Here is a 12,132-nt window from a genome sequence, read left to right on the forward strand (position 1 = left end):
ACTTTAGCATTTATATCATCATCCTCTTTCAGCAAGTATTTCTCACCCCTCTCCCTCGCTTGATTATGTTTAGATGTGGTGTTAGGTTTTAGGGTTATGTCTTATGATTGTGCAGTTTCAACAAGTTTGTCAAAGTAATCCCACACCTCATCAAGATTCTTGTTCATGAATTCCCCATTGCACATCGTCTTGACGAATTAGTGCATGGAAGATGTCAATCTATCGTGGAAGAAAGTTGTTATGCGCCATGTTTCAAAACCGTGTTGTGGTCATGAACTGACGAGATCTTTGAACCACTCCCAACATTGGAAAAAAATTTCATCATCCTTTTGGGCGAAGTTCATGATCGACTTCCTGATGGTGTTCGTCTTATGCTATGGAAAGAATTTTTTTATGAACTCCTTCATCATGTCATTCCATGTGCCAATAGGTCGCGGACGTAGTAAGTGTAAGCATGTCTTAGTTTTCTCTTTCAAGGAGAAAGGAAAGAGTTTCAGCCTGACCATGTCCTCAAACACATTAGGATAGTATAAAGTGGTTATAACCTCATCTAACTCTTGCAAGTGCAAGTATGGACTTTTAGATTCAAGTTCAAGGAACTTTGGAAGGAGATGGATCACTCTAGGCTTGATATCCATGTTTCTTGTGTTTCCTGAAAAAATCATACAGAAGGGGTGTTCACCGCCGCAGGTTGTAAGTAATCTCGTAAAGTACGAGGCAAGGTGCATGGTGCACCTCATTCTCAACTTGGACTTCCACAACTCAAGGTCATGACTAGTTCACCAGTTGATTTACAAGTTGATTTGCAGCCATAACCTCAATTAACTCTGAGGATCTCGAGTGGTGTTTAATCCTGTGATGGATAGATAACCCCTCAGCCAATCCTCCACTCAAGAGATGTCAAGTGTTGTCACAAACCCACTTGGGCATGAAACATTTTCAACCCTCAATTTCAGAATCTAACCTAAACCTAGAAAGAAAAAGAAGGAAATAGAAATCTAAAAATAGAAAGAGATAGAATTATAAAGAAGTTACCAAATTAGAAGGTTCTATGTTAGGATCATGCAAAAGAAAAGGGAAAGTGAATTAGTTTCTAAAAAGAGAAATAGAAAGTTTTTAAAAACAGAAAGATGAGTTAGTTTCTAAAAATAGAAAGACGAGTTAGTTTCTAGAAAAATTAGTATCTAAAAATAGAAAAGAAAAGTTTTTAAACCTAGAAATAGAAAGCTAAGTTAATTTCTAAAATAATTCAGAAAAAACCCTAACCTAAAAATAGAAAGTAGAAAAACCCTAATCTTAAACTAATTCCAAAATTAGTTAATCTCATAAAAAACGCAACCGTTAGTCCCCGGCAACGGTGCCAAAAACTTATTCACATCCCCAAGTGTAGGGTCGCGATTAGTAATAATCTCGGTGAGACTAAGGACAAATCCATGGGGACTAATCTCATGTATATTCTGAATTTAACTAGAAATAGAACTAGATGAAGAACTAAAACTAAATCTGAATAATTGAAAGAGTAATTGTGATAAGAGTCATTAAAAACTAATAAATTCAAAGGTGGTAACTAGGGTTTCTAAGGATCCACTTGTAAAGATCAGGGACCCCTCTTACTTGATTCAAGTCACATGATTGGAATTGCAGTCCTATCCTATCCAATTGGAATATATACAATTAAGATCAATCTGAACTTTCCTTAACCTAATTCTCAATGGAGGAGAATTGTGATAATTGGAAGAGATTCCATCACCAAACCATGCCTATGAGACGATGGCTAACAATAAGATTTACCAATCCCACAATCTCAAAATCAGGAAAAGAAGATACTCAAAGTTATTGCAGATCTACTGTAATTTGAGTCACAATAAAGCATTGAGAACTGAAAGTATTCCTTTAAAATCAAACTAGAATAAAATAAGGTTCAACATAAACATGAATCAAAGTAAAAGAAACATCCGATCACGCTACAAGCTTCACCTCTTAGCCCTAGCTAATAGGTTTAGCCAACCATAGACATGATTGGATCTAAAACCCCAAAAGAAAACATGAAAAACTAAGGAATAAAGGAAGAAAAACCCTTGGCGATGGCTCTCCACCCTTGTGCTTCACTCCTCTAAACCGTAGATAATGCTTAGGGACATCCTAGGGACTCTTATTTATAGGTTTACAACACCTTCTTTCGCACCAACTTGGAAAAATATAGAAATCGCCTCATATTTATATAGTTTCGATGCTATCAAAGTGTCTTTGATATATATCCTTCGATTCTATCGAACAATCTTCGATAGAATCGAAGATCGGTCAAGAACTGTCCAGTGAGTTTGGCCTGAAATCCTGAATTTCTCAATTCTATCGAAGTGTCTTCGATATGTTCTTCGATACTATCTAACAGTTTTTGATAAAATCGAAGGTCATTCTTGTAATTTTTCAAAATTAGACTTTCTGGCCTCGAAATCTATTTTCAGGACAATTTTTAGAATTCCTTTTCCTCACTTCAAATCTTTGATTCTCTTCCTTCATCACATGTTTCCTTGGATCTTTGGCATGTGAATTCTTCAATCTTGGTCTCTTAAGATCCATCCCTTGCCTTGGTGATTCTTGAGCATTAAATCCATGCTTTTAGCACCCTTTTGCAATCCAAGCTCTTAAATTCACCTTGCAACATAAACATGAGTAAAATAGAACTTTAAGCATTATCGTGTTCATAAAACTAACATATAAATGGGGGATAATATGCAATATTTAACCCTCAACAATGGTGGTTCCTTTACAAATGTGAATAAATTCCATGAGGGAGAAGGGAAACTCGTGTTCACAGTCCAAGTCTAAGGGCAAGGGTAAGATTAAGTTATGGAATTGTGGAAGACAGGGGTATATGAAGAAGGATTATTAGAATCCTAAGGCTTAGGATGGAAAAGGTAAGATGAAGAGCCAAAGGAGGCCAACACGGTAGAATCTAATGAAGAATTGGATGGTGGTGATGTTCTGACCACATCCAAATCCAGGTATCTCAATGATGAATAGATTTTGGATTTGGAGGCTTCATACTATATAACGTTTTAGCGAGATTGGTTCACCAGTTACAGCGAGAGCGATGGTGGACAGATATTTATGGGAAATGATATTTCTTATAAGGTTATTGGAATCAGATCAGTGTGCAACAAGATGTTTGATGGAATGAAGCGCATCCTAATGGATCTGAGAGATGTTCCTGAGCAAAGGAAGAATCTGATTTCTTTAAGAGCTCTCGATGGACTTGAGTGCAAGTTCACCAGCTATGATCGTGTCCTAAAATTTTCAAATGGTCTCTATGAGATTAGATATTTCATATCCATTTGGTGTTGTGAATAGATATATGTCAAACCCAGCAAGCAACATTGGAAGGTAGTGAAATGGCTGCTTCATTACCTATGAGGTACAACAGACTATGTCTTGACATTTCAGAAATTAGAGAAAAAACTTGTAGTCTATCTATATTTAGATTGCACAAGGAATGTGGATAACAAAAGGTTGACTTTCGAAAACTTGTTTGTATTAGTGGGTGGAGTGATCAATTGGTATGTGGTTGTTCTTTTCACAATTGAAGCTAAGTATATGGAAATGATGGAGGCTTTCAAGGAAGGTGTTTGGTTGTGTGGAATGATAAATGAACTTGGGTTTCAGCAGGACGTTGTGCCATTTAATTGTGACAATGAAAGCACAATCAGTTAGGTAAAGAATTTGGTTTACCATTCAAGAACTTTACATATTGATGTTCATCATCATTTTATCCAATAGGTGCTTGATGTAAGTGGTGTCACTCTCGAGAAGATCCACACAAGCATGAATCCAACAGATATACTTATGAAGGTTGTTCCCTCAAAGAAGTTCTGATTCTATTTGACTTCACTAGGATTGGCAAAGGTTTAATTAAGAGAAAGTGTACATGAGAAGCAATGACGTGGGTGAAGCTATGATGGAGGTGATTAGAGATGGAGCTTAACGTTGTGGTTCATGATGATTGGAGCCATGGTGGAGAGTGTTGTCTAATGTCTTCAATTTATATATGAAACAGGGGTCTCGATCGACCGACCAACCTGATCGATTGATCGAGTGAGCTCGGGATTATACAGATTAGTCTTTAGATAGTTTTGGATAGGTTCATTCGATCAACCTGGAGGCTCAAGATCGACGATATTCAAAAAATACTTGTAAACTTCCTGGACACTTTTGAGCATGTTTGAGAGATTGAACATGTGGATCTCAATCGATGGAGGGTTGCTCGATTGATCTGTTAGTGCACTGATTTATGCACCTTATTTGTCAATCATGTGAGTCCATGTATCATGCAGTTAGTTGAGCCGTGGAAGTTGAAAATCAAAGACACAAGTGGACATGAGCTTCAAGGAGCAAAGAACAAGTAAATGATATGCCTTAGTGACCCTAACCCTTGACCCAAAAAAATCCCATAACATCTAGACAATCCTAACCTTAATAGGTATATCTTATTAATCATCCCTTAGCCTTAAAAGCTTAAATAGACGATGATATGTAAGGCTAAAAGAGGTGTGAAGCTATTATGAAATTGTATGCCCAAAACAACAATTTCTATATGCTTCTCGATACCATTGAGTGATCCTTGATCAGTCTCAATTGATTGGGTTTGATTAATCAAAGGTGCCCAAAAATGTCCAATAACAAATTGAATATTTTCTAGAATTTCTTGATGCCATCAAACCAACCTTTGATCCCATCAAAGGGGAGTTCAATCGATCGAAGGCATCCTTCTTTTTCGATCAAACCGCACATTTTTTGCCCAATTTGTTACCATTGGAACTTAGTTCTTAAATATGGGGTATTCAGTATTTGGGCATTTTGAGTAGGTTTCAGTGTAAATATAGGCTAGGTGTTTTCCCACTCATACCACAAATCATAAACCTCTATCTAAAAAGTTTCATGCCAATTTTCTTATGATCCTTCACTCTAATAAGCATTCCACGCTCCTAGTCAAAGATGTAGATGAACTCTTACCTTATTAGAGATTACAACCATGGCTATAGTCAAATGCCTAGCTAAATACTTTAGAGGACCATTATAGGTGAACCCCTAGGATTACAATATTCCCATGAGTTGTAGGAGATATACCCAATCTCCATTGCCTTGGTCATCTCATTGGCACTTCACATTCATGCAAATAACCTTAGGAGTTAAAGCATTGGCAATGCCTAGGCATTAATGATCAAGGGAGCAATTGATGATCTAATTAAAGCATGGGAGGGCTTTGAAAAAGCAACTCAAGAATGGTATATCAATGGAGCTTAATTTGGCAAGCGTCAATTAGTGAGTCCATACTCTCTTAACTTTTGTACTATTGATGTAAGAGTTTGTAACCCAAACTCGATAAGTTCTTGTGTAGGACCTAGGCTCTTATATAGGGCCAAATTCACCAAACATGGGTGTGTACTTATTAATCTCCGTGGGAGCCTCCAATGTGAGCAATAGTAGGTCCCTGGACTAGGACCGAGGTTATTCGTTAGCCAATTAAAAACCAATCGAAGTCTCTTATGGAAGCCTTCATCAAGAGTGTACACTAGATGGGTTCTTGTGTAAGATCACGGTCCTTGTGTAGGGCTATAGTGGTTAGAGGTGAACCTGATTTAAAACCTATGATAGTGAATTCCAGTACACTCATCGATTAAGTGCGTCTGTCAGGAGTGGAGTAAGGAAACTAAACCACTATATATGCTTATGTTTGGAATTTTAATTTGAGCATTTTTTTTAATTATGCTTATTTACTTGCTTAGATGAATTATATGTATGCATAATTAGATGAATGCTAGGAGTTAGTAGTTAGCACATCCTACACACACACACATGGACACTACATTGTTTAGACTAATTGCTTAGCATGTTACATCTTTTGTAATCTATGTCATTTGACCCACAATTGGCTTGGAAGCCTTAATGTTAAATTATTTTACTAAGTTTCATTTGGATATTAGTTTGATTAAGTAATTGTGGATCTAATTGTCTAAAGTTTTATTTAGTCTAAATCACCCCCTCTCTAGTGCATACCCTTTATTGTATAGCTCTGTCAATCTTCTGTGCATAGCTTGTGGCCCACCAACACGTGCAATTTCAATTAGTATCAAAGCGAGTAGCTCTTAGAGGGCCTAACCGCCTTGAGTTGAACCAATGACCTTAAAAGTGATGTCTAACTATAAGGAAAAAGCTAAGATTACATAAGAAAATAAACTTATTTCTAAATCTGGTATGGGTGAGTGTAACGACCTTGGAATTTTGTGCTAATCTTTCCTTAAGTAGTTGTTTTTGGGGTAATTAGCGCTTTACTCGATTGCTTGTGAAATTCGCATCAATCACTTTAAATTGTATCTGCATGGCTCTAAACGTGTAGATTAGTGAGCGCTACGTTACTCGGAATCTGGGATCCATCGCTAAATCCGGTTGTTCTGGAATTTTTGGAAGATCCGGATCGGACCGACCGGCGTCGAAAGTCCGATGGCGATGATCTTAGTTGCGGTCACCGAGTTGGGCTTGGTCTTCACCTCAAAAATCAAGTCGATCGGATTTCTCGGTCGATTTGGTTGAGCTCGGAGTGAAGAGTGTGAGAACGGTTGGAATTTAATAAGCTTTTTATGAAATTGAGTCGTGTCGCTTCGCGATGATTTTAAGCTATCGACCATTGGATTCGACCCAATTTCACCCTCCGATCAGGATGGTTGGCCCCGGCATATCCTAGTGCTTGTGGACTGATCAAGATTCCGTGACCGCTTGAATTGAGTGTGGTCCGCCACGGCCGATCTGAAGAGCCGGTCGGGAAAACTCAGCGACCTAGATCCATGGTCGTGAGCTTAAGTCCGACCTTTCGTGGTTATAGGCCCACCGAAGTGCTTCGTTGGATCGAGAAAGGCGTACTTTGGTTATAACCTAAGTATACCTTGACCATGGGTTATTTCCATCATTTTAAGGTCTATATATAGTCCTTAAACCCTAGCTCTCATTTCCATACGAATTTTCTCTAACCCTAGCTTGGAGAGAGAGTGGAAAAGAGAGAGTTAGTGAGAGAGATCGGTTGGTGAATCATCTTGATTCTTCCTTGTTCTTCTTCACCTTTGAACCTTTGCTTTGAATCGTTCCTCTGACGATTCTGAGTTCCTTTGGGGTAAGTTAACCTAACCCTAACCTGTGTTAGAGCTTAGATTAGACTTGGTGTTGTTGTATCTCATTTCTATCCTTATTTTAGGGTATTCTAGCGCCGTTGACGAAGACAACTCGTCTAAATCAGTTCGGCGGTTCTTTCTTCGCTTAAGGTGCGGACTTTAAGTGTATAGGTTATGGTTTTCAAGGCTTTCAATCCCAGTTAGTGATTTATTCTTGTTATGGATGAGATTTCACATGTCAAATGTTATGTTTGCATTGCTTTCCTGATATGCATGTGCTATATTGAGATTTGTGTATTCTAAGTGTATTTATAAAGTACCGTATACGTATAAAATACGCACTTGTGCTTGCCATGATTATTGGTCATGTATGTATGCTAGATGCATGTATGACAACTCCTTGGTAAAGGGAATTGTCTAAGTGCATGTATTCCAACATACGTCATGTATGTTGTTCCTTGTATGCTAAGTGTTTGTAGAAATGCATGAATGACCTAAGTGTAACTGATTACACTAAGTGTGGGCGTTGAGAAGTGATTCTCAATACTCCCATTGATGCGCATGTTTTCCTTTATGCAGTTACCTTTCAAGTTATTTAAATTCAAGCATCTCCTATGCTTACATTTATGTTAAGTTGATATTCTTCAGATGTGTATGCACCATGATTTGAGTGATTGTTCCATTACTGTTTTACATTCCATATGAATATCTGTAGTAGTGTAATGTATTTGGGACTATGCCTTAGTCCAGGAAATCGGTAATTGACCCTATGGTCGTGGTTGAGATTGCTTTCGCCACGTGAGACGCATTAGACGAACCCGAGTCGTATTAGAGTTGTCGGCAGTGGTTCGACCACGCGAGTGTTTGCGCACTCCATGTCGTTCAATTCGACGTGCGCTCGTGCTAGTCGAGTTCGTCAAGTAACCCGATTGTCCGATGTATGTTAACCATGTATGGACGCTCTTGCTTGAATCTAGGGTACCGAACTTACCAGTGAAATCCTAATAACCATGGTACACGATCCGCTAAGACTCATGAGCCGGACATGGTGGTATGGGACACCGTGGTCGAGCCGCGGCCTACGCTGGGGTGACGAGCCTCCCGTAGTGACCAATAGTGAGCAACTTAACTCGTGAGCCGATTATGGTGGTATGGGACACTATATTCGTCTTTGTCGGCCTACATTGATTGGTGACGAGCCCTTTGTAGTGACCTCGAGCATACCGGATACCGCAAGGAGGTGGCGAGCCGAACCTGTGGTAGTAAAGGCATGAAAGGCGTGCATTGATTGGTGCGAGCCCTTTGCTACGACCTCAAACATATTGTCGTATGAGATGTCTAGGATTGAGGACCCTAGTATGGATCCATTGTTTGGATGGTGATATGAGGAAGGTATCTTAGCTTCCCAATCTGATGTGTGAAATGGACTAATAACAACTTGGTAATCATAACCATGCACCGCATTTGCATGTGCTTTGTAGATGTGGCGCACTTTGAGGCGATGTCATGCGTAACGTAAGATGAAGACGCTGAGGGTGTACGTGTGAGGGCACGCATCATATTGCATTCATCCTTGCATTAACAAGAGTACTTAGGATTTATTTAATTTTTCTGCTTTATCATTACTGTTTGATTGAACTGATAACATGTTAACCAGTGCCTTATTGTTCTACTGAGTTGATCACTCACTCCCACGTTTCTAGGGCGGTGTTACACACCCACCGGACTCTGTCTTAGGCCCTGATGTTGCAGATGTGGATGCGACGTTTGAGGCAGAGCGGGAGCTGGATGACGACGAGGCTGCCTTCTCCTATATGCAGTTTTCAGACGGGTTCTAGCGAGCCTCGGTCTGTTGCGCGGGATCTATGGGATTACTATTTTGGGAACTGAAATGATGTAACTTGTACTTATAATTTTGATAAATAACACTTTTACACAATCTGGTTGTATATGTAATTCAGGGACTTACACTTGTACACATATTTTACTATAAGTCTTCCGCTTGCTTTATTCACTTATCCCTGAATCATATCTGCGTTTTGGCTTAATCTATCCCATGTTTATGTGCTAATACAGTCAACATACATCATTCATTAATTATGTTGCATAAGTGATGTTTTGGAACTCGGGAGCTGAGTTATGCTCGACTCCTAAATCTGGTATGGGTGAGGCTATTGAGGTCTTTAGATTATTTTGAACTTGATAGTCACATCTTTGCCTCTACCCATCTGATAATCCAATTGGACTTGTCTACTTTAGGAAGTAGTTAGAGAGCCTCTCATGTGTGACATGCTTGCGTGGATATCAGGAACTTTAAATTTGAATGTGCAAACTTAAAAGGGGCCCAATCCACCTTAGTCCCAAACTAAAGTAGAGAATTCTTTGTAACCGAGAAATTGACGCACCAATGGAGAAGTACCACTAAAGGATCGTCGAAAAGATGAGAGAGTTTTCAACCCTTTCTAAAAAGACCAATCAGATACAGGTGTTGCTAACTTTAATTATCTAATTTAATGAAGGGAAATGATTATCGGGATAGTACTCATATAGGTAAATCACCTGCCGCACATGGATCTCCAACTAGGAATTCACATAAGGAACATGAATCTAGGAAAGCCATTCCCCCTCCCGAACATAGTTCGGTTCTAGAAAATTTACACCAAAGTGAGTTGTGAAGAGGGATATGTGACCTTAAAAGGTCTATCAGGGCTAATTGTTAAATTAGAGGATTAAGCCTCAACTGAGTGAGCACCATAAGAAAATCTGAGGATTTTATCCTCATCTTATGCATTATTGGAAAATTAGAGAATTATAGCCTCATTGTTTTGATAATTTAAGCTTTAAAGTTATTGAATTATCGTATCATATGTTCTTAGATTAGACTATCAGTGGTCATTCATATTTCGATTGATATATCATTTGAATGACCCTAATAAGCATACTCCATGTTTTAAAGTTTATATGCACCATCTTCCCTTATTAGTATGTGTTTATAGTAACATGTATGACTTATAGTTTAATTTCATTATATATTTTTATTGGTATACTTATCAAACAAATGTTTTGTCAAATACTGAAAAAAATGGTAAGAAAAATGAAGTCCCACTAAAACAAGTTTAATTATATTTCACAACATTGATTTGTTGTTACAGGAATTGATGAGAAAGGAGGAATAATTATGGGAATGCATATCTGGTGTTACATGTCTTGTTGTATCGAGTTATAAATCATTTTTATTTAACATATAATATTTTAAGTTACTTTTGTATGTCATTGGTATGGACCATGACATGGTCTAGGTTAAGTTTTTGTCACGTAATTAACAAAAGGGGGGAGATTGTTAGTGCATTGATTTGTGCACCTTGTTTATCAATTACGTGAGTCTGTGTCATGTAGTCGGTTGAGCCTTTGGAAGCTGAAGACTGAGGACACAAGAGGAAATGAGCATTAAGGAGCAAAGAATAGGTAAATGAGGTGTCTTATTGACCCTAACCCTTAATCCAAAATAACCCCATGATAAGTAAGGCTAGAAGAGTTATGAAATTGCTGTAAAATCATATACCTAAAATAGCAATTTTTGTATGGTTCTTAATCCCATAAATCGATCGGACTCGATCGATCGAAGGTGCCCAGAAATGTCCAATAAAAAATTGAATATTTTATGGAATTTATTGATGCCATCGAACCAGAATTTGATCCTATCGAAGGGGAGTTCAATCGATTGAAGGCATCCCTCGATCGATCAAACCAGCCATTATTTGCCCTTTTATTACTGTTGGAATTTGGTTCCTATATATGTGATAATTGACATTTGGGAAATTTGAGGAATTTTAGTGCAAATAGAGGGTATGTATTTTTTCACTCATACCGCACATCTTAGACCTCTATCCAAAAAGTTCCATGCTAATGTTCTGCTGATCCTTCACTTTAATGAGCATTTCATGCTCCTAATCGAAGAGTTAAATGAACTCTCACCTTGCTAGAGATTAGATACTATGCTTATAGTCAAATCCCTATCTAAATACTCTAGAAGACCCTTATAGGTGAATCCCCTAGGATTAAAACATTCTCATGAGTTGTAAGAGATTCACCCAACCACCCTTGCTTTAGTCACCTTATTGGCACTTCATATGCAAGGCAAACTATTGTAGGATCTAGCAGCTCGTAGGCATCAACGATCAGGAGAGCAATTGAGGAACTAATTTAGGCATAGGAGAGCTTTAAAGAAGTGACTAAAGAACGACGTATCAAAGGGGCTCAATTCTATAAGTATCAATTAAAGAGTCTGTACTATCTTTCCTTATGTAGGATTGAGGGTAAGAGTTTGTAACCTAATCTCGATAGGTTCTTGTGTAGAACCTGGGCTCTTATGTAGAGTCGAATTCACCAGACATAAGTGTGTACAGGTTAGTCTTTGTGGGATCCTCCGACAGGAGCAAATGTAGGTCCTTGGACAATGACTGAGATTGTTGGTTTGCCAATTGAAAACTAACTAAAGTCTCTTGCGGGAACCTCTGGTGGGATTGTACGCTAGATAGGTTCTTAGGTCGGACCACAGTCCTTATGTAGGGATGTAAAGGTAAGAGGTGAACCAGATTTAAAACCTTCATAGTGAAATTCGGTACACTCATAGGTTGAGTGTGTCTATTAGGAGTGGAGTATTGAAACCGAACCATATACATGCTTGTGTTTGAGATTGTTATTTTAATAATTTTGTAATTATGGTTAAGTGTTGTTTTAGATAAATTATATGTATGCATGGTTAGATGAATATTAGGAGTTGATAGTTAGCATAACCCACACACACATGTACATTATCTTGTTTAGAGTAGTTGTGTGAAACCCCGAACTTTTCAATACCTGAGTATCGAAAGTTTTCGGGTGTTACCATGAAGTTAAACTTAGCATGCACATATGTATGATACCAATTTAGCTATCCTAACCTTACATCTATTCTCCAACATGAATTTGA

The 12,132-nt window shown here is 38.2% G+C and overlaps 1 non-coding gene across 1 annotated transcript; it reads left to right on the forward strand.

The window, feature by feature from the left end:
- Nucleotides 1-255: 255 nt before the first annotated feature.
- On the forward strand, nucleotides 256-362 carry LOC131250377 (small nucleolar RNA R71). Its single transcript, XR_009173303.1, has one exon. It is a non-coding gene; the product is annotated as a small nucleolar RNA R71 (small nucleolar RNA).
- The last annotated feature ends 11,770 nt before the right edge of the window (nucleotides 363-12,132 follow it).

Source organism: Magnolia sinica, chromosome 6, assembly GCF_029962835.1.
Source record: "Magnolia sinica isolate HGM2019 chromosome 6, MsV1, whole genome shotgun sequence".
NCBI classification, from domain to species: domain Eukaryota; kingdom Viridiplantae; phylum Streptophyta; class Magnoliopsida; order Magnoliales; family Magnoliaceae; genus Magnolia; species Magnolia sinica.